Raw genomic sequence first — 23445 nt, 5'->3', positions numbered from 1 at the left:
CCGTTTTCCGCCCATATCTTTGGAAATATCATAGCTAGGACAATTTGGCTAGCGCCATTGGACTCGTGAGACGATTTCCGATTTTTCTAGGGGTCCGGGAATTTTCTAAAGTCGATTTTTTTAGTTTTTCGCGTTTTTCTCGGCTCCTGGGCCTCCTAGAGCAAAACGGGCCCAGATTTGGACTCATACCGTTTTTCGCCCATATCTTTGGAAATATCATAGCTAGGACAATTTGGCTAGCGCCATTGGATTCGTGAGACGATTTCCGATTTTTCTCGGGGTCCGGGAATTTTCTAAAGTCCATTTTTTTAGTTTTTCGCGTTTTTCTCGGCTCCTGGGCCTCCTACAGCAAAACGGGCCCAGATTTGGACTCATACCGTTTTTCGCCCATATCTTTGGAAATATCATAGCTAGGACAATTTGGCTAGCGCCATTGGATTCGTGAGACGATTTCCGATTTTTCTAGGGGTCCGGGAATTTTCTAAAGTCGATTTTTTTAGTTTTTCGCGTTTTTCTCGGCTCCTGGGCCTCCTAGAGCAAAACGGGCCCGGATTTGGGCTCATACCGTTTTTCGCCTATATCGTTGGAAATATCATAGCTAGGAAAATTTCGCTAGCGTCATTGGAATCGTGAGACGATTTCCGATTTTTCTAGGGGTCCGGGAATTTTCTAAAGTCGATTTTTTTAGTTTTTCGCGTTTTTCTCGGCTCCTGGGCCTCCTACAGCAAAACGGGCCCGGATTTGGGCTCATACCGTTTTTCGCCTATATCGTTGGAAATATCAGAGCTAGGACAATTTGGCTAGCGCCATTGGATTCGTGAGACGATTTCCGATTTTTCTAGGGGTCCGGGAATTTTCTAAAGTCGATTTTTTTAGTTTTTCGCGTTTTTCTCGGCTCCTGGGCCTCCTAGAGCAAAAAGGGCCCAGATTTGGACTCATACCGTTTTTCGCCCATATCTTTGGAAATATCATAGCTAGGACAATTTGGCTAGCGCCATTGGATTCGTGAGACGATTTCCGATTTTTCTAGGGGTCCGGGAATTTCCTAAAGTCGATTTTTTTAGTTTTTCGCGTTTTTCTCGGTTCCTGGGACTCCTAGAGCAAAACGGCCCCGGATTTGGACTCATACCGTTTTTCGCCCATATCTTTGGAAATATCATAGCTAGGACAATTTGGCTAGTGCCATTGGATTCGTGAGACGATTTCCGATTTTTCTAGGGGTCCGGGAATTTTCTAAAGTCGATTTTTTTAGTTTTTCGCGTTTTTCTCGGCTCCTGGGCCTCCTACAGCAAAACGGGCCCAGATTTGGACTCATACCGTTTTTCGCCCATATCTTTGGAAATATCATAGCTAGGACAATTTGGCTAGCGCCATTGGATTCGTGAGACGATTTCCGATTTTTCTAGGGGGCCGGGAATTTTCCAAAGTCGATTTTTTCGTTTTTCGCGTTTTTCTCGGCTCCTGGGCCTCCTAGGGCATAACGGGCCCGGATTTGGGATCACACCGTTTTTCGCCCATATCTTTGGAAATATCATAGCTAGGACAATTTGGCTGGCGCCATTGGATTCGTGAGACGATTTCCGATTTTTCTAAGGGGCCGGGAATTTTCTAGAAACGATTTTTTCGGTTTTCGCGTTTTTCTCGGCTCCTGGGTCTCCTAGAGCAGAACGGGCCCGGATTTGGGATCACACCGTTTTTCGCCCATATCTTTGGAAATATCATAGCTAGGACAATTTGGCTGGCGCCATTGGATTCGTGAGACGATTTCCGATTTTTCTAGGGGGCCGGGCATTTTCTAAAGTCGATTTTTTCGTTTTTCGCGTTTTTCTCGGCTCCTGGGCCTCCTAGGGCATAACGGGCCCGGATTTGGGATCACACCGTTTTTCGCCCATATCTTTGGAAATATCATAGCTAGGACAATTTGGCTGGCGCCATTGGATTCGTGAAACGATTTCCGATTTTTCCAGGGGGCCGGGAATTTTCTAAAGTCGATATTTTCGTTTTTCGCGTTTTTCTCGGCTCCTGGGCTTCCTAGAGCAAAACGGGCCCGGATTTGGGATCCCACAGTCTTTTGCCCATATCTTTGGAAATATCATAGCTAGGACAATTTGGCTGGCGCCATTGGATTCGTGAGACGATTTTCGATTTTTCTAGGGGTCCGGGACTTTTCTAAAGTCGATTTTTTCGTTTTTCGCGTTTTTCTCGACTCCTGGGCCTCCGAGAGCAAAACGGGCCCGGATTTGGTATCAACCCTTTTTTTGCCCATATCTTTGGAAATATCATAGCTAGGACAATTTGGCTGGCGCCATTGGATTCGTGAGACGATTTCCGATTTTTCCAGGGGGCCGGGAATTTTCTAAAGTCGATTTTTTCGTTTTTCTCGGCTCCTGGGCCTCCTACGGCATAACGGGCCCGGATTTGGGATCACACCGTTTTTCGCCCATATCTTTGGAAATATCATAGCTAGGACAATTTGGCTGGCGCCATTGGATTCGTGAAACGATTTCCGATTTTTCTAGGAGGCCGGGAATTTTCTAAAGTCGATTTTTTCGTTTTTCGCGTTTTTCTCGGCTCCTGGGCCTCCTAGAGCAAAACGGGCCCGGATTTGGGATCACACCGTTTTTCGCCCATATCTTTGGAAATATCATAGCTAGGACAATTTGGCTGGCGCCATTGGATTCGTGAGACGATTTCCGATTTTTCTAGGGGGCCGGGAATTTTCCAAAGTCGATTTTTTCGTTTTTCGCGTTTTTCTCGGCTCCTGGGCCTCCTAGGGCATAACGGGCCCGGATTTGGGATCACACCGTTTTTCGCCCATATCTTTGGAAATATCATAGCTAGGACAATTTGGCTGGCGCCATTGGATTCGTGAGACGATTTCCGATTTTTCTAAGGGGCCGGGAATTTTCTAGAAACGATTTTTTCGGTTTTCGCGTTTTTCTCGGCTCCTGGGTCTCCTAGAGCAGAACGGGCCCGGATTTGGGATCACACCGTTTTTCGCCCATATCTTTGGAAATATCATAGCTAGGACAATTTGGCTGGCGCCATTGGATTCGTGAGACGATTTCCGATTTTTCTAGGGGGCCGGGCATTTTCTAAAGTCGATTTTTTCGTTTTTCGCGTTTTTCTCGGCTCCTGGGCATCCTAGGGCATAACGGGCCCGGATTTGGGATCACACCGTTTTTCGCCCATATCTTTGGAAATATCATCGCTAGGACAATTTGGCTGGCGCCATTGGATTCGTGAAACGATTTCCGATTTTTCCAGGGGGCCGGGAATTTTCTAAAGTCGATATTTTCGTTTTTCGCGTTTTTCTCGGCTCCTGGGCTTCCTAGAGCAAAACGGGCCCGGATTTGGGATCCCACAGTCTTTTGCCCATATCTTTGGAAATATCATATCTAGGACAATTTGGCTGGCGCCATTGGATTCGTGAGACGATTTTCGATTTTTCTAGGGGTCCGGGACTTTTCTAAAGTCGATTTTTTCGTTTTTCGCGTTTTTCTCGACTCCTGGGCCTCCGAGAGCAAAACGGGCCCGGATTTGGTATCAACCCTTTTTTTGCCCATATCTTTGGAAATATCATAGCTAGGACAATTTGGCTGGCGCCATTGGATTCGTGAGACGATTTCCGATTTTTCCAGGGGGCCGGGAATTTTCTAAAGTCGATTTTTTCGTTTTTCTCGGCTCCTGGGCCTCCTACGGCATAACGGGCCCGGATTTGGGATCACACCGTTTTTCGCCCATATCTTTGGAAATATCATAGCTAGGACAATTTGGCTGGCGCCATTGGATTCGTGAAACGATTTCCGATTTTTCTAGGGGGCCGGGAATTTTCTAAAGTCGATTTTTTCGTTTTTCGCGTTTTTCTCGGCTCCTGGGCCTCCTAGAGCAAAACGGGCCCGGATTTGGGATCACACCGTTTTTCGCCCATATCTTTGGAAATATCATAGCTAGGACAATTTGGCTGGCGCCATTGGATTCGTGAGACGATTTCCGATTTTTCTAGGGGGCCGGGAATTTTCCAAAGTCGATTTTTTCGTTTTTCGCGTTTTTCTCGGCTCCTGGGCCTCCTAGGGCATAACGGGCCCGGATTTGGGATCACACCGTTTTTCGCCCATATCTTTGGAAATATCATAGCTAGGACAATTTGGCTGGCGCCATTGGATTCGTGAGACGATTTCCGATTTTTCTAAGGGGCCGGGAATTTTCTAGAAACGATTTTTTCGGTTTTCGCGTTTTTCTCGGCTCCTGGGTCTCCTAGAGCAGAACGGGCCCGGATTTGGGATCACACCGTTTTTCGCCCATATCTTTGGAAATATCATAGCTAGGACAATTTGGCTGGCGCCATTGGATTCGTGAGACGATTTCCGATTTTTCTAGGGGGCCGGGCATTTTCTAAAGTCGATTTTTTCGTTTTTCGCGTTTTTCTCGGCTCCTGGGCCTCCTAGGGCATAACGGGCCCGGATTTGGGATCACACCGTTTTTCGCCCATATCTTTGGAAATATCATAGCTAGGACAATTTGGCTGGCGCCATTGGATTCGTGAAACGATTTCCGATTTTTCCAGGGGGCCGGGAATTTTCTAAAGTCGATATTTTCGTTTTTCGCGTTTTTCTCGGCTCCTGGGCTTCCTAGAGCAAAACGGGCCCGGATTTGGGATCCCACAGTCTTTTGCCCATATCTTTGGAAATATCATAGCTAGGACAATTTGGCTGGCGCCATTGGATTCGTGAGACGATTTTCGATTTTTCTAGGGGTCCGGGACTTTTCTAAAGTCGATTTTTTCGTTTTTCGCGTTTTTCTCGACTCCTGGGCCTCCGAGAGCAAAACGGGCCCGGATTTGGTATCAACCCTTTTTTTGCCCATATCTTTGGAAATATCATAGCTAGGACAATTTGGCTGGCGCCATTGGATTCGTGAGACGATTTCCGATTTTTCCAGGGGGCCGGGAATTTTCTAAAGTCGATTTTTTCGTTTTTCTCGGCTCCTGGGCCTCCTACGGCATAACGGGCCCGGATTTGGGATCACACCGTTTTTCGCCCATATCTTTGGAAATATCATAGCTAGGACAATTTGGCTGGCGCCATTGGATTCGTGAAACGATTTCCGATTTTTCTAGGGGGCCGGGAATTTTCTAAAGTCGATTTTTTCGTTTTTCGCGTTTTTCTCGGCTCCTGGGCCTCCTAGAGCAAAACGGGCCCGGATTTGGGATCACACCGTTTTTCGCCCATATCTTTGGAAATATCATAGCTAGGACAATTTGGCTGGCGCCATTGGATTCGTGAGACGATTTCCGATTTTTCTAGGGGGCCGGGAATTTTCCAAAGTCGATTTTTTCGTTTTTCGCGTTTTTCTCGGCTCCTGGGCCTCCTAGGGCATAACGGGCCCGGATTTGGGATCACACCGTTTTTCGCCCATATCTTTGGAAATATCATAGCTATGACAATTTGGCTGGCGCCATTGGATACGTGAGACGATTTCCGATTTTTCTAGGGGGCCGGGAATTTTCTAAAGACGATTTTTTCGGTTTTCGCGTTTTTCTCGGCTCCTGGGTCTCCTAGAGCAGAACGGGCCCGGATTTGGGATCACACCGTTTTTCGCCCATATCCTTGGAAATATCATAGCTAGGACCATTTGGCTGGCGCCATTGGATTCGTGAGACGATTTCCGATTTTTCTAGGGGTCCGGGACTTTTCTAAAGTCGATTTTTTCGTTTTTCGCGTTTTTCTCGACTCCTGGGCCTCCGAGAGCAAAACGGGCCCGGATTTGGTATCAACCATTTTTTTGCCCATATCTTTGGAAATATCATAGCTAGGACAATTTGGCCGGCGCCATTGGATTCGTGAGACGATTTCCGATTTTTCTAGGGGGCCGGGAATTTTCTAAAGTCGATTTTTTCGTTTTTCGCGTTTTGCTCGGCTCCTGGGCCTCCTAGAGCAAAACGGGCCCGGATTTGGGATCACACCGTTTTTCGCCCATATCTTTGGAAATATCATAGCTAGGACAATTTGGCTGGCGCCATTGGATTCGTGAGACGATTTCCGATTTTTCTAGGGGGCCGGGAATTTTCTAAAGTCGATTTTTTCGTTTTTCGCGTTTTTCTCGGCTCCTGGGCCTCCTAGGGCATAACGGGCCCGGATTTGGGATCACACCGTTTTTCGCCCATATCTTTGGAAATATCATAGCTAGGACAATTTGGCTGGCGCCATTGGATTCGTGAAACGATTTCCGATTTTTCCAGGGGGCCGGGAATTTTCTAAAGTCGATATTTTCGTTTTTCGCGTTTTTCTCGGCTCCTGGGCTTCCTAGAGCAAAACGGGCCCGGATTTGGGATCCCACAGTCTTTTGCCCATATCTTTGGAAATATCATAGCTAGGACAATTTGGCTGGCGCCATTGGATTCGTGAGACGATTTTCGATTTTTCTAGGGGTCCGGGACTTTTCTAAAGTCGATTTTTTCGTTTTTCGCGTTTTTCTCGACTCCTGGGCCTCCGAGAGCAAAACGGGCCCGGATTTGGTATCAACCCTTTTTTTGCCCATATCTTTGGAAATATCATAGCTAGGACAATTTGGCTGGCGCCATTGGATTCGTGAGACGATTTCCGATTTTTCCAGGGGGCCGGGAATTTTCTAAAGTCGATTTTTTCGTTTTTCTCGGCTCCTGGGCCTCCTACGGCATAACGGGCCCGGATTTGGGATCACACCGTTTTTCGCCCATATCTTTGGAAATATCATAGCTAGGACAATTTGGCTGGCGCCATTGGATTCGTGAAACGATTTCCGATTTTTCTAGGGGGCCGGGAATTTTCTAAAGTCGATTTTTTCGTTTTTCGCGTTTTTCTCGGCTCCTGGGCCTCCTAGAGCAAAACGGGCCCGGATTTGGGATCACACCGTTTTTCGCCCATATCTTTGGAAATATCATAGCTAGGACAATTTGGCTGGCGCCATTGGATTCGTGAGACGATTTCCGATTTTTCTAGGGGGCCGGGAATTTTCCAAAGTCGATTTTTTCGTTTTTCGCGTTTTTCTCGGCTCCTGGGCCTCCTAGGGCATAACGGGCCCGGATTTGGGATCACACCGTTTTTCGCCCATATCTTTGGAAATATCATAGCTATGACAATTTGGCTGGCGCCATTGGATACGTGAGACGATTTCCGATTTTTCTAGGGGGCCGGGAATTTTCTAAAGACGATTTTTTCGGTTTTCGCGTTTTTCTCGGCTCCTGGGTCTCCTAGAGCAGAACGGGCCCGGATTTGGGATCACACCGTTTTTCGCCCATATCCTTGGAAATATCATAGCTAGGACCATTTGGCTGGCGCCATTGGATTCGTGAGACGATTTCCGATTTTTCTAGGGGTCCGCGACTTTTCTAAAGTCGATTTTTTCGTTTTTCGCGTTTTTCTCGACTCCTGGGCCTCCGAGAGCAAAACGGGCCCGGATTTGGTATCAACCATTTTTTTGCCCATATCTTTGGAAATATCATAGCTAGGACAATTTGGCCGGCGCCATTGGATTCGTGAGACGATTTCCGATTTTTCTAGGGGGCCGGGAATTTTCTAAAGTCGATTTTTTCGTTTTTCGCGTTTTGCTCGGCTCCTGGGCCTCCTAGAGCAAAACGGGCCCGGATTTGGGATCACACCGTTTTTCGCCCATATCTTTGGAAATATCATAGCTAGGACAATTTGGCTGGCGCCATTGGATTCGTGAGACGATTTCCGATTTTTCTAGGGGGCCGGGAATTTTCTAAAGTCGATTTTTTCGTTTTTCGCGTTTTTCTCGGCTCCTGGGCCTCCTAGGGCATAACGGGCCCGGATTTGGGATCACACCGTTTTTCGCCCATATCTTTGGAAATATCATAGCTAGGACAATTTGGCTGGCGCCATTGGATTCGTGAGACGATTTCCGATTTTTTTAGGGGGGCCGGCAATTTTCTAAAGTCGATTTTTTCGTTTTTCGCGTTTTTCTCGGCTCCTGGGCCTCCTAGAGCAAAACGGGCCCGGATTTGGGATCCCACAGTCTTTTGTCCATATCTTTGGAAATATCATAGCTAGGACAATTTGGCTGGCGCCATTGGATTCGTGAGACGATTTCCGATTTTTCTAGGGGTCCGGGAGTCCGGGAATGGTCCACAGACGATTTTTTCGTTTTTTGCGTTTTGCTCGGCTCCTGGGCCTCCTAGAGCAAAACGGGCCCGGATTTGGGATCGCACCGTTTTTCGCCCATATCTTTGGAAATATCAGAGCTAGGACAATTTGGCTGGTGCCATTGGATTCGTGAGACGATTTCCGATTTTTCTAGGGGGCCGGGAATTTTCCAAAGTCGATTTTTTCGTTTTTCGCGTTTTTCTCGGCTCCTGGGCCTCCTAGGGCATAACGGGCCCGGATTTGGGATCACACCGTTTTTCGCCCATATCTTTGGAAATATCATAGCTATGACAATTTGGCTGGCGCCATTGGATACGTGAGACGATTTCCGATTTTTCTAGGGGGCCGGGAATTTTCTAAAGACGATTTTTTCGGTTTTCGCGTTTTTCTCGGCTCCTGGGTCTCCTAGAGCAGAACGGGCCCGGATTTGGGATCACACCGTTTTTCGCCCATATCTTTGGAAATATCATAGCTAGGACAATTTGGCTGGCGCCATTGGATTCGTGAGACGATTTCCGATTTTTCTAGGGGGCCGGGAATTTTCTAAAGTCGATTTTTTCGTTTTTCGCGTTTTTCTCGGCTCCTGGGCCTCCTAGAGCAAAACGGGCCCGGATTTGGGATCACACCGTTTTTCGCCCATATCTTTGGAAATATCATAGCTAGGACAATTTGGCTGGCGCCATTGGATTCGTGAGACGATTTCCGATTTTTCTAGGGGGCCGGGAATTTTCCAAAGTCGATTTTTTCGTTTTTCGCGTTTTTCTCGGCTCCTGGGCCTCCTAGGGCATAACGGGCCCGGATTTGGGATCACACCGTTTTTCGCCCATATCTTTGGAAATATCATAGCTATGACAATTTGGCTGGCGCCATTGGATACGTGAGACGATTTCCGATTTTTCTAGGGGGCCGGGAATTTTCTAAAGACGATTTTTTCGGTTTTCGCGTTTTTCTCGGCTCCTGGGTCTCCTAGAGCAGAACGGGCCCGGATTTGGGATCACACCGTTTTTCGCCCATATCCTTGGAAATATCATAGCTAGGACCATTTGGCTGGCGCCATTGGATTCGTGAGACGATTTCCGATTTTTCTAGGGGTGCGGGACTTTTCTAAAGTCGATTTTTTCGTTTTTCGCGTTTTTCTCGACTCCTGGGCCTCCGAGAGCAAAACGGGCCCGGATTTGGTATCAACCATTTTTTTGCCCATATCTTTGGAAATATCATAGCTAGGACAATTTGGCCGGCGCCATTGGATTCGTGAGACGATTTCCGATTTTTCTAGGGGGCCGGGAATTTTCTAAAGTCGATTTTTTCGTTTTTCGCGTTTTTCTCGGCTCCTGGGCCTCCTAGGGCATAACGGGCCCGGATTTGGGATCACACCGTTTTTCGCCCATATCTTTGGAAATATCATAGCTAGGACAATTTGGCTGGCGCCATTGGATTCGTGAGACGATTTCCGATTTTTTTAGGGGGCCGGCAATTTTCTAAAGTCGATTTTTTCGTTTTTCGCGTTTTTCTCGGCTCCTGGGCCTCCTAGAGCAAAACGGGCCCGGATTTGGGATCCCACAGTCTTTTGTCCATATCTTTGGAAATATCATAGCTAGGACAATTTGGCTGGCGCCATTGGATTCGTGAGACGATTTCCGATTTTTCTAAGGGGCCGGGAATTTTCTAGAAACGATTTTTTCGGTTTTCGCGTTTTTCTCGGCTCCTGGGTCTCCTAGAGCAGAACGGGCCCGGATTTGGGATCACACCGTTTTTCGCCCACATCTTTGGAAATATCATAGCTAGGACAATTTGGCTGGCGCCATTGGATTCGTGATACGATTTCCGATTTTTCTAGGGGTCCGGGAATTTTCTACAGTCGATTTTTTTCGTTTTTCGGGTTTTTCTCGGCTCCTGGGCATCCTAGAGCAAAACGGGCCCCGATTTGGGCTCATACCGTTTTTCGCCCATATCTTTGGAAATATCATAGCTAGGACAATTTGGCTGGCGCCATTGGATTCGTGAGACGATTTTCGATTTTTCTAGGGGTCCGGGACTTTTCTAAAGTCGATTTTTTCGTTTTTCGCGTTTTTCTCGACTCCTGGGCCTCCGAGAGCAAAACGGGCCCGGATTTGGTATCAACCCTTTTTTTGCCCATATCTTTGGAAATATCATAGCTAGGACAATTTGGCTGGCGCCATTGGATTCGTGAGACGATTTCCGATTTTTCCAGGGGGCCGGGAATTTTCTAAAGTCGATTTTTTCGTTTTTCGCGTTTTTCTCGGCTCCTGGGCCTCCTACGGCATAACGGGCCCGGATTTGGGATCACACCGTTTTTCGCCCATATCTTTGGAAATATCATAGCTAGGACAATTTGGCTGGCGCCATTGGATTCGTGAAACGATTTCCGATTTTTCTAGGGGGCCGGGAATTTTCTAAAGTCGATTTTTTCGTTTTTCGCGTTTTTCTCGGCTCCTGGGCCTCCTAGGGCATAACGGGCCCGGATTTGGGATCACACCGTTTTTCGCCCATATCTTTGGAAATATCATAGCTATGACAATTTGGCTGGCGCCATTGGATACGTGAGACGATTTCCGATTTTTCTAGGGGGCCGGGAATTTTCTAAAGACGATTTTTTCGGTTTTCGCGTTTTTCTCGGCTCCTGGGTCTCCTAGAGCAGAACGGGCCCGGATTTGGGATCACACCGTTTTTCGCCCATATCCTTGGAAATATCATAGCTAGGACGATTTGGCTGGCGCCATTGGATTCGTGAGACGATTTCCGATTTTTCTAGGGGTCCGGGAGTCCGGGAATGGTCCACAGTCGATTTTTTCGTTTTTTGCGTTTTGCTCGGCTCCTGGGCCTCCTAGAGCAAAACGGGCCCGGATTTGGGATCGCACCGTTTTTCGCCCATATCTTTGGAAATATCAGAGCTAGGACAATTTGGCTGGCGCCATTGGATTCGTGAGACGATTTCCGATTTTTCTAGGGGGCCGGGAATTTTCCAAAGTCGATTTTTTCGTTTTTCGCGTTTTTCTCGGCTCCTGGGCCTCCTAGGGCATAACGGGCCCGGATTTGGGATCACACCGTTTTTCGCCCATATCTTGGGAAATATCATAGCTATGACAATTTGGCTGGCGCCATTGGATACGTGAGACGATTTCCGATTTTTCTAGGGGGCCGGGAATTTTCTAAAGACGATTTTTTCGGTTTTCGCGTTTTTCTCGGCTCCTGGGTCTCCTAGAGCAGAACGGGCCCGGATTTGGGATCACACCGTTTTTCGCCCATATCTTTGGAAATATCATAGCTAGGACAATTTGGCTGGCGCCATTGGATTCGTGAGACGATTTCCGATTTTTCTCGGGGGCCGGGAATTTTCTAAAGTCGATTTTTTCGTTTTTCGCGTTTTTCTCGGCTCCTGGGCCTCCTAGAGCAAAACGGGCCCGGATTTGGGATCACACCGTTTTTCGCCCATATCTTTGGAAATATCATAGCTAGGACAATTTGGCTGGCGCCATTGGATTCGTGGCACGATTTCCGATTTTTCTATGGGGCCGGGAATTTTCTAAAGTCGATATTTTCGTTTTTCGCGTTTTTCTCGGCTCCTGGGTCTCCTAGAGCAGAACGGGCCCGGATTTGGGATCACACCGTTTTTCGCCCATATCCTTGGAAATATCATAGCTAGGACCATTTGGCTGGCGCCATTGGATTCGTGAGACGATTTCCGATTTTTCTAGGGGTCCGGGACTTTTCTAAAGTCGATTTTTTCGTTTTTCGCGTTTTTCTCGACTCCTGGGCCTCCGAGAGCAAAACGGGCCCGGATTTGGTATCAACCATTTTTTTGCCCATATCTTTGGAAATATCATAGCTAGGACAATTTGGCCGGCGCCATTGGATTCGTGGCACGATTTCCGATTTTTCTATGGGGCCGGGAATTTTCTAAAGTCGATATTTTCGTTTTTCGCGTTTTTCTCGGCTCCTGGGCCTCCTAGAGCAAAACGGGCCCGGATTTGGGATCACACCGTTTTTCGCCCACATCTTTGGAAATATCATAGCTAGGACAATTTGGCTGGCGCCATTGGATTCGTGAGACGATTTCCGATTTTTCTAGGGGTCCGGGAATTTTCTAAAGTCGATATTTTCGTTTTTCGCGTTTTTCTCGGCTCCTGGGCCTCCTAGAGCAAAACGGGCCCGGATTTGGGATCACACCGTTTTTCGCCCACATCTTTGGAAATATCATAGCTAGGACAATTTGGCTGGCGCCATTGGATTCGTGAGACGATTTCCGATTTTTCTAGGGGTCCGGGAATTTTCTACAGTCGATTTTTTTCGTTTTTCGGGTTTTTCTCGGCTCCTGGGCATCCTAGAGCAAAACGGGCCCCGATTTGGGCTCATACCGTTTTTCGCCCATATCTTTGGAAATATCAGAGCTAGGACAATTTGGCTGGCGCCATTGGATTCGTGAGACGATTTCCGATTTTTCTAGGGGGCCGGGAATTTTCCAAAGTCGATTTTTTCGTTTTTCGCGTTTTTCTCGGCTCCTGGGCCTCCTAGGGCATAACGGGCCCGGATTTGGGATCACACCGTTTTTCGCCCATATCTTTGGAAATATCATAGCTATGACAATTTGGCTGGCGCCATTGGATACGTGAGACGATTTCCGATTTTTCTAGGGGGCCGGGAATTTTCTAAAGACGATTTTTTCGGTTTTCGCGTTTTTCTCGGCTCCTGGGTCTCCTAGAGCAGAACGGGCCCGGATTTGGGATCACACCGTTTTTCGCCCATATCCTTGGAAATATCATAGCTAGGACCATTTGCTGGCGCCATTGGATTCGTGAGACGATTTCCGATTTTTCTAGGGGTCCGGGACTTTTCTAAAGTCGATTTTTTCGTTTTTCGCGTTTTTCTCGACTCCTGGGCCTCCGAGAGCAAAACGGGCCCGGATTTGGTATCAACCATTTTTTTGCCCATATCTTTGGAAATATCATAGCTATGACAATTTGGCTGGCGCCATTGGATACGTGAGACGATTTCCGATTTTTCTAGGGGGCCGGGAATTTTCTAAAGACGATTTTTTCGGTTTTCGCGTTTTTCTCGGCTCCTGGGTCTCCTAGAGCAGAACGGGCCCGGATTTGGGATCACACCGTTTTTCGCCCATATCCTTGGAAATATCATAGCTAGGACCATTTGCTGGCGCCATTGGATTCGTGAGACGATTTCCGATTTTTCTAGGGGTCCGGGAGTCCGGGAATGGTCCACAGTCGATTTTTTCGTTTTTTGCGTTTTGCTCGGCTCCTGGGCCTCCTAGAGCAAAACGGGCCCGGATTTGGGATCGCACCGTTTTTCGCCCATATCTTTGGAAATATCAGAGCTAGGACAATTTGGCCGGCGCCATTGGATTCGTGGCACGATTTCCGATTTTTCTATGGGGCCGGGAATTTTCTAAAGTCGATATTTCCGTTTTTCGCGTTTTTCTCGGCTCCTGGGCCTCCTAGAGCAAAACGGGCCCGGATTTGGGATCACACCGTTTTTCGCCCACATCTTTGGAAATATCATAGCTAGGACAATTTGGCTGGCGCCATTGAATTCGTGAGACGATTTCCGATTTTTCTAGGGGTCCGGGAATTTTCTAAAGTCGATATTTTCGTTTTTCGCGTTTTTCTCGGCTCCTGGGCCTCCTAGAGCAAAACGGGCCCGGATTTGGGATCACACCGTTTTTCGCCCATATCTTTGGAAATATCATAGCTATGACAATTTGGCTGGCGCCATTGGATTCGTGAGACGATTTCCGATTTTTCTAGGGGTCCGGGAGTCCGGGAATGGTCCACAGTCGATTTTTTCGGTTTTCGCGTTTTTCTCGGCTCCTGGGCCTCCTAGGGCACAACGGGCCCGGATTTGCGATCACACCGTTTTTCGCCCATATCTTTGGAAATATCATAGCTAGGACAATTTGGCTGGCGCCATTGGATTCGTGAGACGATTTCCGATTTTTCTAGGGGGCCGGGAATTTTCCAAAGTCGATTTTTTCGTTTTTCGCGTTTTTCTCGGCTCCTGGGCCTCCTAGGGCATAACGGGCCCGGATTTGGGATCACACCGTTTTTCGCCCATATCTTTGAAAATCTCATAGCTAGGACAATTTGGCTGGCGCCATTGGATTCGTGAGACGATTTCCGATTTTTCTAAGGGGCCGGGAATTTTCTAGAAACGATTTTTTCGGTTTTCGCGTTTTTCTCGGCTCCTGGGTCTCCTAGAGCAGAACGGGCCCGGATTTGGGATCACACCGTTTTTCGCCCACATCTTTGGAAATATCATAGCTAGGACAATTTGGCTGGCGCCATTGGATTCGTGATACGATTTCCGATTTTTCTAGGGGTCCGGGAATTTTCTACAGTCGATTTTTTTCGTTTTTCGGGTTTTTCTCGGCTCCTGGGCATCCTAGAGCAAAACGTGCCCCGATTTGGGCTCATACCGTTTTTCGCCCATATCTTTGGAAATATCATAGCTAGGACAATTTGGCTGGCGCCATTGGATTCGTGAGACGATTTTCGATTTTTCTAGGGGTCCGGGACTTTTCTAAAGTCGATTTTTTCGTTTTTCGCGTTTTTCTCGACTCCTGGGCCTCCGAGAGCAAAACGGGCCCGGATTTGGTATCAACCCTTTTTTTGCCCATATCTTTGGAAATATCATAGCTAGGACAATTTGGCTGGCGCCATTGGATACGTGAGACGATTTCCGATTTTTCTAGGGGGCCGGGAATTTTCTAAAGACGATTTTTTCGGTTTTCGCGTTTTTCTCGGCTCCTGGGTCTCCTAGAGCAGAACGGGCCCGGATTTGGGATCACACCGTTTTTCGCCCATATCCTTGGAAATATCATAGCTAGGACCATTTGGCTGGCGCCATTGGATTCGTGAGACGATTTCCGATTTTTCTAGGGGTCCGGGACTTTTCTGAAGTCGATTTTTTCGTTTTTCGCGTTTTTCTCGACTCCTGGGCCTCCGAGAGCAAAACGGGCCCGGATTTGGTATCAACCATTTTTTTGCCCATATCTTTGGAAATATCATAGCTAGGACAATTTGGCCGGCGCCATTGGATTCGTGAGACGATTTCCGATTTTTCTAGGGGGCCGGGAATTTTCTAAAGTCGATTTTTTCGTTTTTCGCGTTTTGCTCGGCTCCTGGGCCTCCTAGAGCAAAACGGGCCCGGATTTGGGATCACACCGTTTTTCGCCCATATCTTTGGAAATATCATAGCTAGGACAATTTGGCTGGCGCCATTGGATTCGTGAGACGATTTCCGATTTTTCTAGGGGGCCGGGAATTTTCTAAAGTCGATTTTTTCGTTTTTCGCGTTTTTCTCGGCTCCTGGGCCTCCTAGGGCATAACGGGCCCGGATTTGGGATCACACCGTTTTTCGCCCATATCTTTGGAAATATCATAGCTAGGACAATTTGGCTGGCGCCATTGGATTCGTGAGACGATTTCCGATTTTTTTAGGGGGCCGGCAATTTTCTAAAGTCGATTTTTTCGTTTTTCGCGTTTTTCTCGGCTCCTGGGCCTCCTAGAGCAAAACGGGCCCGGATTTGGGATCCCACAGTCTTTTGTCCATATCTTTGGAAATATCATAGCTAGGACAATTTGGCTGGCGCCATTGGATTCGTGAGACGATTTCCGATTTTTCTAGGGGTCCGGGAGTCCGGGAATGGTCCACAGTCGATTTTTTCGATTTTTGCGTTTTGCTCGGCTCCTGGGCCTCCTAGAGCAAAACGGGCCCGGATTTGGGATCGCACCGTTTTTCGCCCATATCTTTGGAAATATCAGAGCTAGGACAATTTGGCTGGCGCCATTGGATTCGTGAGACGATTTCCGATTTTTCTAGGGGGCCGGGAATTTTCCAAAGTCGATTTTTTCGTTTTTCGCGTTTTTCTCGGCTCCTGGGCCTCCTAGGGCATAACGGGCCCGGATTTGGGATCACACCGTTTTTCGCCCATATCTTTGGAAATATCATAGCTATGACAATTTGGCTGGCGCCATTGGATACGTGAGACGATTTCCGATTTTTCTAGGGGTCCGGGACTTTCCTAAAGTCGATTTTTTCGTTTTTCGCGTTTTTCTCGACTCCTGGGCCTCCGAGAGCAAAACGGGCCCGGATTTGGTATCAACCCTTTTTTTGCCCATATCTTTGGAAATATCATAGCTAGGACAATTTGGCTGGCGCCATTGGATTCGTGAGACGATTTCCGATTTTTCCAGGGGGCCGGGAATTTTCTAAAGTCGATTTTTTCGTTTTTCGCGTTTTTCTCGGCTCCTGGGCCTCCTACGGCATAACGGGCCCGGATTTGGGATCACACCGTTTTTCGCCCATATCTTTGGAAATATCATAGCTAGGACAATTTGGCTGGCGCCATTGGATTCGTGAAACGATTTCCGATTTTTCTAGGGGGCCGGGAATTTTCTAAAGTCGATTTTTTCGTTTTTCGCGTTTTTCTCGGCTCCTGGGCCTCCTAGGGCATAACGGGCCCGGATTTGGGATCACACCGTTTTTCGCCCATATCTTTGGAAATATCATAGCTATGACAATTTGGCTGGCGCCATTGGATACGTGAGACGATTTCCGATTTTTCTAGGGGGCCGGGAATTTTCTAAAGACGATTTTTTCGGTTTTCGCGTTTTTCTCGGCTCCTGGGTCTCCTAGAGCAGAACGGGCCCGGATTTGGGATCACACCGTTTTTCGCCCATATCCTTGGAAATATCATAGCTAGGACCATTTGGCTGGCGCCATTGGATTCGTGAGACGATTTCCGATTTTTCTAGGGGTCCGGGACTTTTCTAAAGTCGATTTTTTCGTTTTTCGCGTTTTTCTCGACTCCTGGGCCTCCGAGAGCAAAACGGGCCCGGATTTGGTATCAACCATTTTTTTGCCCATATCTTTGGAAATATCATAGCTAGGACAATTTGGCCGGCGCCATTGGATTCGTGAGACGATTTCCGATTTTTCTAGGGGGCCGGGAATTTTCTAAAGTCGATTTTTTCGTTTTTCGCGTTTTGCTCGGCTCCTGGGCCTCCTAGAGCAAAACGGGCCCGGATTTGGGATCACACCGTTTTTCGCCCATATCTTTGGAAATATCATAGGAAGGACAATTTGGCTGGCGCCATTGGATTCGTGAGACGATTTCCGATTTTTCTAGGGGGCCGGGAATTTTCTAAAGTCGATTTTTTCGTTTTTCGCGTTTTTCTCGGCTCCTGGGCCTCCTAGGGCATAACGGGCCCGGATTTGGGATCACACCGTTTTTCGCCCATATCTTTGGAAATATCATAGCTAGGACAATTTGGCTGGCGCCATTGGATTCGTGAGACGATTTCCGATTTTTTTAGGGGGCCGGCAATTTTCTAAAGTCGATTTTTTCGTTTTTCGCGTTTTTCTCGGCTCCTGGGCCTCCTAGAGCAAAACGGGCCCGGATTTGGGATCCCACAGTCTTTTGTCCATATCTTTGGAAATATCATAGCTAGGACAATTTGGCTGGCGCCATTGGATTCGTGAGACGATTTCCGATTTTTCTAGGGGTCCGGGAGTCCGGGAATGGTCCACAGTCGATTTTTTCGATTTTTGCGTTTTGCTCGGCTCCTGGGCCTCCTAGAGCAAAACGGGCCCGGATTTGGGATCGCACCGTTTTTCGCCCATATCTTTGGAAATATCAGAGCTAGGACAATTTGGCTGGCGCCATTGGATTCGTGAGACGATTTCCGATTTTTCTAGGGGGCCGGGAATTTTCCAAAGTCGATTTTTTCGTTTTTCGCGTTTTTCTCGGCTCCTGGGCCTCCTAGGGCATAACGGGCCCGGATTTGGGATCACACCGTTTTTCGCCCATATCTTTGGAAATATCATAGCTATGACAATTTGGCTGGCGCCATTGGATACGTGAGACGATTTCCGATTTTTCTAGGGGGCCGGGAATTTTCTAAAGACGATTTTTTCGGTTTTCGTGAGACGATTTCCGATTTTTCTAGGGGGCCGGGAATTTTCTAAAGACGATTTTTTCGGTTTTCGTGAGACGATTTCCGATTTTTCTAGGGGGCCGGGAATTTTCTAAAGACGATTTTTTCGGTTTTCGCGTTTTTCTCGGCTCCTGGGTCTCCTAGAGCAGAACGGGCCCGGATTTGGGATCACACCGTTTTTCGCCCATATCTTTGGAAATATCATAGCTAGGACAATTTGGCTGGCGCCATTGGATTCGTGGCACGATTTCCGATTTTTCTATGGGGCCGGGAATTTTCTACAGTCGATTTTTTTCGTTTTTCGGGTTTTTCTCGGATCCTGGGCATCCTAGAGCAAAACGGGCCCGGATTTGGGATCACACCGTTTTTCGCCCATATCTTTGGAAATATCATAGCTAGGACAATTTGGCTGGCGCCATTGGATTCGTGGCACGATTTCCGATTTTTCTATGGGGCCGGGAATTTTCTAAAGTCGATATTTTCGTTTTTCGCGTTTTTCTCGGCTCCTGGGTCTCCTAGAGCAGAACGGGCCCGGATTTGGGATCACACCGTTTTTCGCCCATATCCTTGGAAATATCATAGCTAGGACCATTTGGCTGGCGCCATTGGATTCGTGAGACGATTTCCGATTTTTCTAGGGGTCCGGGACTTTTCTAAAGTCGATTTTTTCGTTTTTCGCGTTTTTCTCGACTCCTGGGCCTCCGAGAGCAAAACGGGCCCGGATTTGGTATCAACCATTTTTTTGCCCATATCTTTGGAAATATCATAGCTAGGACAATTTGGCCGGCGCCATTGGATTCGTGAGACGATTTCCGATTTTTCTAGGGGGCCGGGAATTTTCTAAAGTCGATTTTTTCGTTTTTCGCGTTTTGCTCGGCTCCTGGGCCTCCTAGAGCAAAACGGGCCCGGATTTGGGATCACACCGTTTTTCGCCCATATCTTTGGAAATATCATAGGAAGGACAATTTGGCTGGCGCCATTGGATTCGTGAGACGATTTCCGATTTTTCTAGGGGGCCGGGAATTTTCTAAAGTCGATTTTTTCGTTTTTCGCGTTTTTCTCGGCTCCTGGGCCTCCTAGGGCATAACGGGCCCGGATTTGGGATCACACCGTTTTTCGCCCATATCTTTGGAAATATCATAGCTAGGACAATTTGGCTGGCGCCATTGGATTCGTGAGACGATTTCCGATTTTTTTAGGGGGCCGGCAATTTTCTAAAGTCGATTTTTTCGTTTTTCGCGTTTTTCTCGGCTCCTGGGCCTCCTAGAGCAAAACGGGCCCGGATTTGGGATCCCACAGTCTTTTGTCCATATCTTTGGAAATATCATAGCTAGGACAATTTGGCTGGCGCCATTGGATTCGTGAGACGATTTCCGATTTTTCTAGGGGTCCGGGAGTCCGGGAATGGTCCACAGTCGATTTTTTCGATTTTTGCGTTTTGCTCGGCTCCTGGGCCTCCTAGAGCAAAACGGGCCCGGATTTGGGATCGCACCGTTTTTCGCCCATATCTTTGGAAATATCAGAGCTAGGACAATTTGGCTGGCGCCATTGGATTCGTGAGACGATTTCCGATTTTTCTAGGGGGCCGGGAATTTTCCAAAGTCGATTTTTTCGTTTTTCGCGTTTTTCTCGGCTCCTGGGCCTCCTAGGGCATAACGGGCCCGGATTTGGGATCACACCGTTTTTCGCCCATATCTTTGGAAATATCATAGCTATGACAATTTGGCTGGCGCCATTGGATACGTGAGACGATTTCCGATTTTTCTAGGGGGCCGGGAATTTTCTAAAGACGATTTTTTCGGTTTTCGTGAGACGATTTCCGATTTTTCTAGGGGGCCGGGAATTTTCTAAAGACGATTTTTTCGGTTTTCGTGAGACGATTTCCGATTTTTCTAGGGGGCCGGGAATTTTCTAAAGACGATTTTTTCGGTTTTCGCGTTTTTCTCGGCTCCTGGGTCTCCTAGAGCAGAACGGGCCCGGATTTGGGATCACACCGTTTTTCGCCCATATCTTTGGAAATATCATAGCTAGGACAATTTGGCTGGCGCCATTGGATTCGTGGCACGATTTCCGATTTTTCTATGGGGCCGGGAATTTTCTACAGTCGATTTTTTTCGTTTTTCGGGTTTTTCTCGGATCCTGGGCATCCTAGAGCAAAACGGGCCCGGATTTGGGATCACACCGTTTTTCGCCCATATCTTTGGAAATATCATAGCTAGGACAATTTGGCTGGCGCCATTGGATTCGTGGCACGATTTCCGATTTTTCTATGGGGCCGGGAATTTTCTAAAGTCGATATTTTCGTTTTTCGCGTTTTTCTCGGCTCCTGGGTCTCCTAGAGCAGAACGGGCCCGGATTTGGGATCACACCGTTTTTCGCCCATATCCTTGGAAATATCATAGCTAGGACCATTTGGCTGGCGCCATTGGATTCGTGAGACGATTTCCGATTTTTCTAGGGGTCCGGGACTTTTCTAAAGTCGATTTTTTCGTTTTTCGCGTTTTTCTCGACTCCTGGGCCTCCGAGAGCAAAACGGGCCCGGATTTGGTATCAACCATTTTTTTGCCCATATCTTTGGAAATATCATAGCTAGGACAATTTGGCCGGCGCCATTGGATTCGTGGCACGATTTCCGATTTTTCTATGGGGCCGGGAATTTTCTAAAGTCGATATTTTCGTTTTTCGCGTTTTTCTCGGCTCCTGGGCCTCCTAGAGCAAAACGGGCCCGGATTTGGGATCACACCGTTTTTCGCCCACATCTTTGGAAATATCATAGCTAGGACAATTTGGCTGGCGCCATTGGATTCGTGAGACGATTTCCGATTTTTCTAGGGGTCCGGGAATTTTCTAAAGTCGATATTTTCGTTTTTCGCGTTTTTCTCGGCTCCTGGGCCTCCTAGAGCAAAACGGGCCCGGATTTGGGATCACACCGTTTTTCGCCCACATCTTTGGAAATATCATAGCTAGGACAATTTGGCTGGCGCCATTGGATTCGTGAGACGATTTCCGATTTTTCTAGGGGTCCGGGAATTTTCTACAGTCGATTTTTTTCGTTTTTCGGGTTTTTCTCGGCTCCTGGGCATCCTAGAGCAAAACGGGCCCCGATTTGGGCTCATACCGTTTTTCGCCCATATCTTTGGAAATATCATAGCTATGACAATTTGGCTGGCGCCATTGGATACGTGAGACGATTTCCGATTTTTCTAGGGGGCCGGGAATTTTCTAAAGACGATTTTTTCGGTTTTCGCGTTTTTCTCGGCTCCTGGGTCTCCTAGAGCAGAACGGGCCCGGATTTGGGATCACACCGTTTTTCGCCCATATCCTTGGAAATATCATAGCTAGGACCATTTGGCTGGCGCCATTGGATTCGTGAGACGATTTCCGATTTTTCTAGGGGTCCGGGACTTTTCTAAAGTCGATTTTTTCGTTTTTCGCGTTTTTCTCGACTCCTGGGCCTCCGAGAGCAAAACGGGCCCGGATTTGGTATCAACCATTTTTTTGCCCATATCTTTGGAAATATCATAGCTAGGACAATTTGGCCGGCGCCATTGGATTCGTGAGACGATTTCCGATTTTTCTAGGGGGCCGGGAATTTTCTAAAGTCGATTTTTTCGTTTTTCGCGTTTTGCTCGGCTCCTGGGCCTCCTAGAGCAAAACGGGCCCGGATTTGGGATCACACCGTTTTTCGCCCATATCTTTGGAAATATCATAGCTAGGACAATTTGGCTTGCGCCATTGGATTCGTGAGACGATTTCCGATTTTTCTAGGGGGCCGGGAATTTTCTAAAGTCGATTTTTTCGTTTTTCGCGTTTTTCTCGGCTCCTGGGCCTCCTAGGGCATAACGGGCCCGGATTTGGGATCACACCGTTTTTCGCCCATATCTTTGGAAATATCATAGCTAGGACAATTTGGCTGGCGCCATTGGATTCGTGAGACGATTTCCGATTTTTTTAGGGGGCCGGCAATCTTCTAAAGTCGATTTTTTCGTTTTTCGCGTTTTTCTCGGCTCCTGGGCCTCCTAGAGCAAAACGGGCCCGGATTTGGGATCCCACAGTCTTTTGTCCATATCTTTGGAAATATCATAGCTAGGACAATTTGGCTGGCGCCATTGGATTCGTGAGACGATTTCCGATTTTTCTAGGGGTCCGGGAGTCCGGGAATGGTCCACAGTCGATTTTTTCGTTTTTTGCGTTTTGCTCGGCTCCTGGGCCTCCTAGAGCAAAACGGGCCCGGATTTGGGATCGCACCGTTTTTCGCCCATATCTTTGGAAATATCAGAGCTAGGACAATTTGGCCGGCGCCATTGGATTCGTGGCACGATTTCCGATTTTTCTATGGGGCCGGGAATTTTCTAAAGTCGATATTTTCGTTTTTCGCGTTTTTCTCGGCTCCTGGGCCTCCTAGAGCAAAACGGGCCCGGATTTGGGATCACACCGTTTTTCGCCCACATCTTTGGAAATATCATAGCTAGGACAATTTGGCTGGCGCCATTGGATTCGTGAGACGATTTCCGATTTTTCTAGGGGTCCGGGAATTTTCTAAAGTCGATTTTTTTCGTTTTTCGGGTTTTTCTCGGCTCCTGGGCATCCTAGAGCAAAACGGGCCCCGATTTGGGCTCATACCGTTTTTCGCCCATATCTTTGGAAATATCAGAGCTAGGACAATTTGGCTGGCGCCATTGGATTCGTGAGACGATTTCCGATTTTTCTAGGGGGCCGGGAATTTTCCAAAGTCGATTTTTTCGTTTTTCGCGTTTTTCTCGGCTCCTGGGCCTCCTAGGGCATAACGGGCCCGGATTTGGGATCACACCGTTTTTCGCCCATATCTTTGGAAATATCATAGCTATGACAATTTGGCTGGCGCCATTGGATACGTGAGACGATTTCCGATTTTTCTAGGGGGCCGGGAATTTTCTAAAGACGATTTTTTCGGTTTTCGCGTTTTTCTCGGCTCCTGGGTCTCCTAGAGCAGAACGGGCCCGGATTTGCGATCACACCGTTTTTCGCCCATATCCTTGGAAATATCATAGCTAGGACCATTTGGCTGGCGCCATTGGATTCGTGAGACGATTTCCGATTTTTCTAGGGGTCCGGGACTTTTCTAAAGTCGATTTTTTCGTTTTTCGCGTTTTTCTCGACTCCTGGGCCTCCGAGAGCAAAACGGGCCCGGATTTGGTATCAACCATTTTTTTGCCCATATCTTTGGAAATATCATAGCTAGGACAATTTGGCCGGCGCCATTGGATTCGTGAGACGATTTCCGATTTTTCTAGGGGGCCGGGAATTTTCTAAAGTCGATTTTTTCGTTTTTCGCGTTTTGCTCGGCTCCT

The sequence above is a fragment of the Diachasmimorpha longicaudata genome, chromosome 20 (genome assembly GCF_034640455.1).
Source record: "Diachasmimorpha longicaudata isolate KC_UGA_2023 chromosome 20, iyDiaLong2, whole genome shotgun sequence".
NCBI lineage: Eukaryota > Metazoa > Arthropoda > Insecta > Hymenoptera > Braconidae > Diachasmimorpha > Diachasmimorpha longicaudata.
This window is presented reverse-complemented; position numbering follows the sequence as displayed.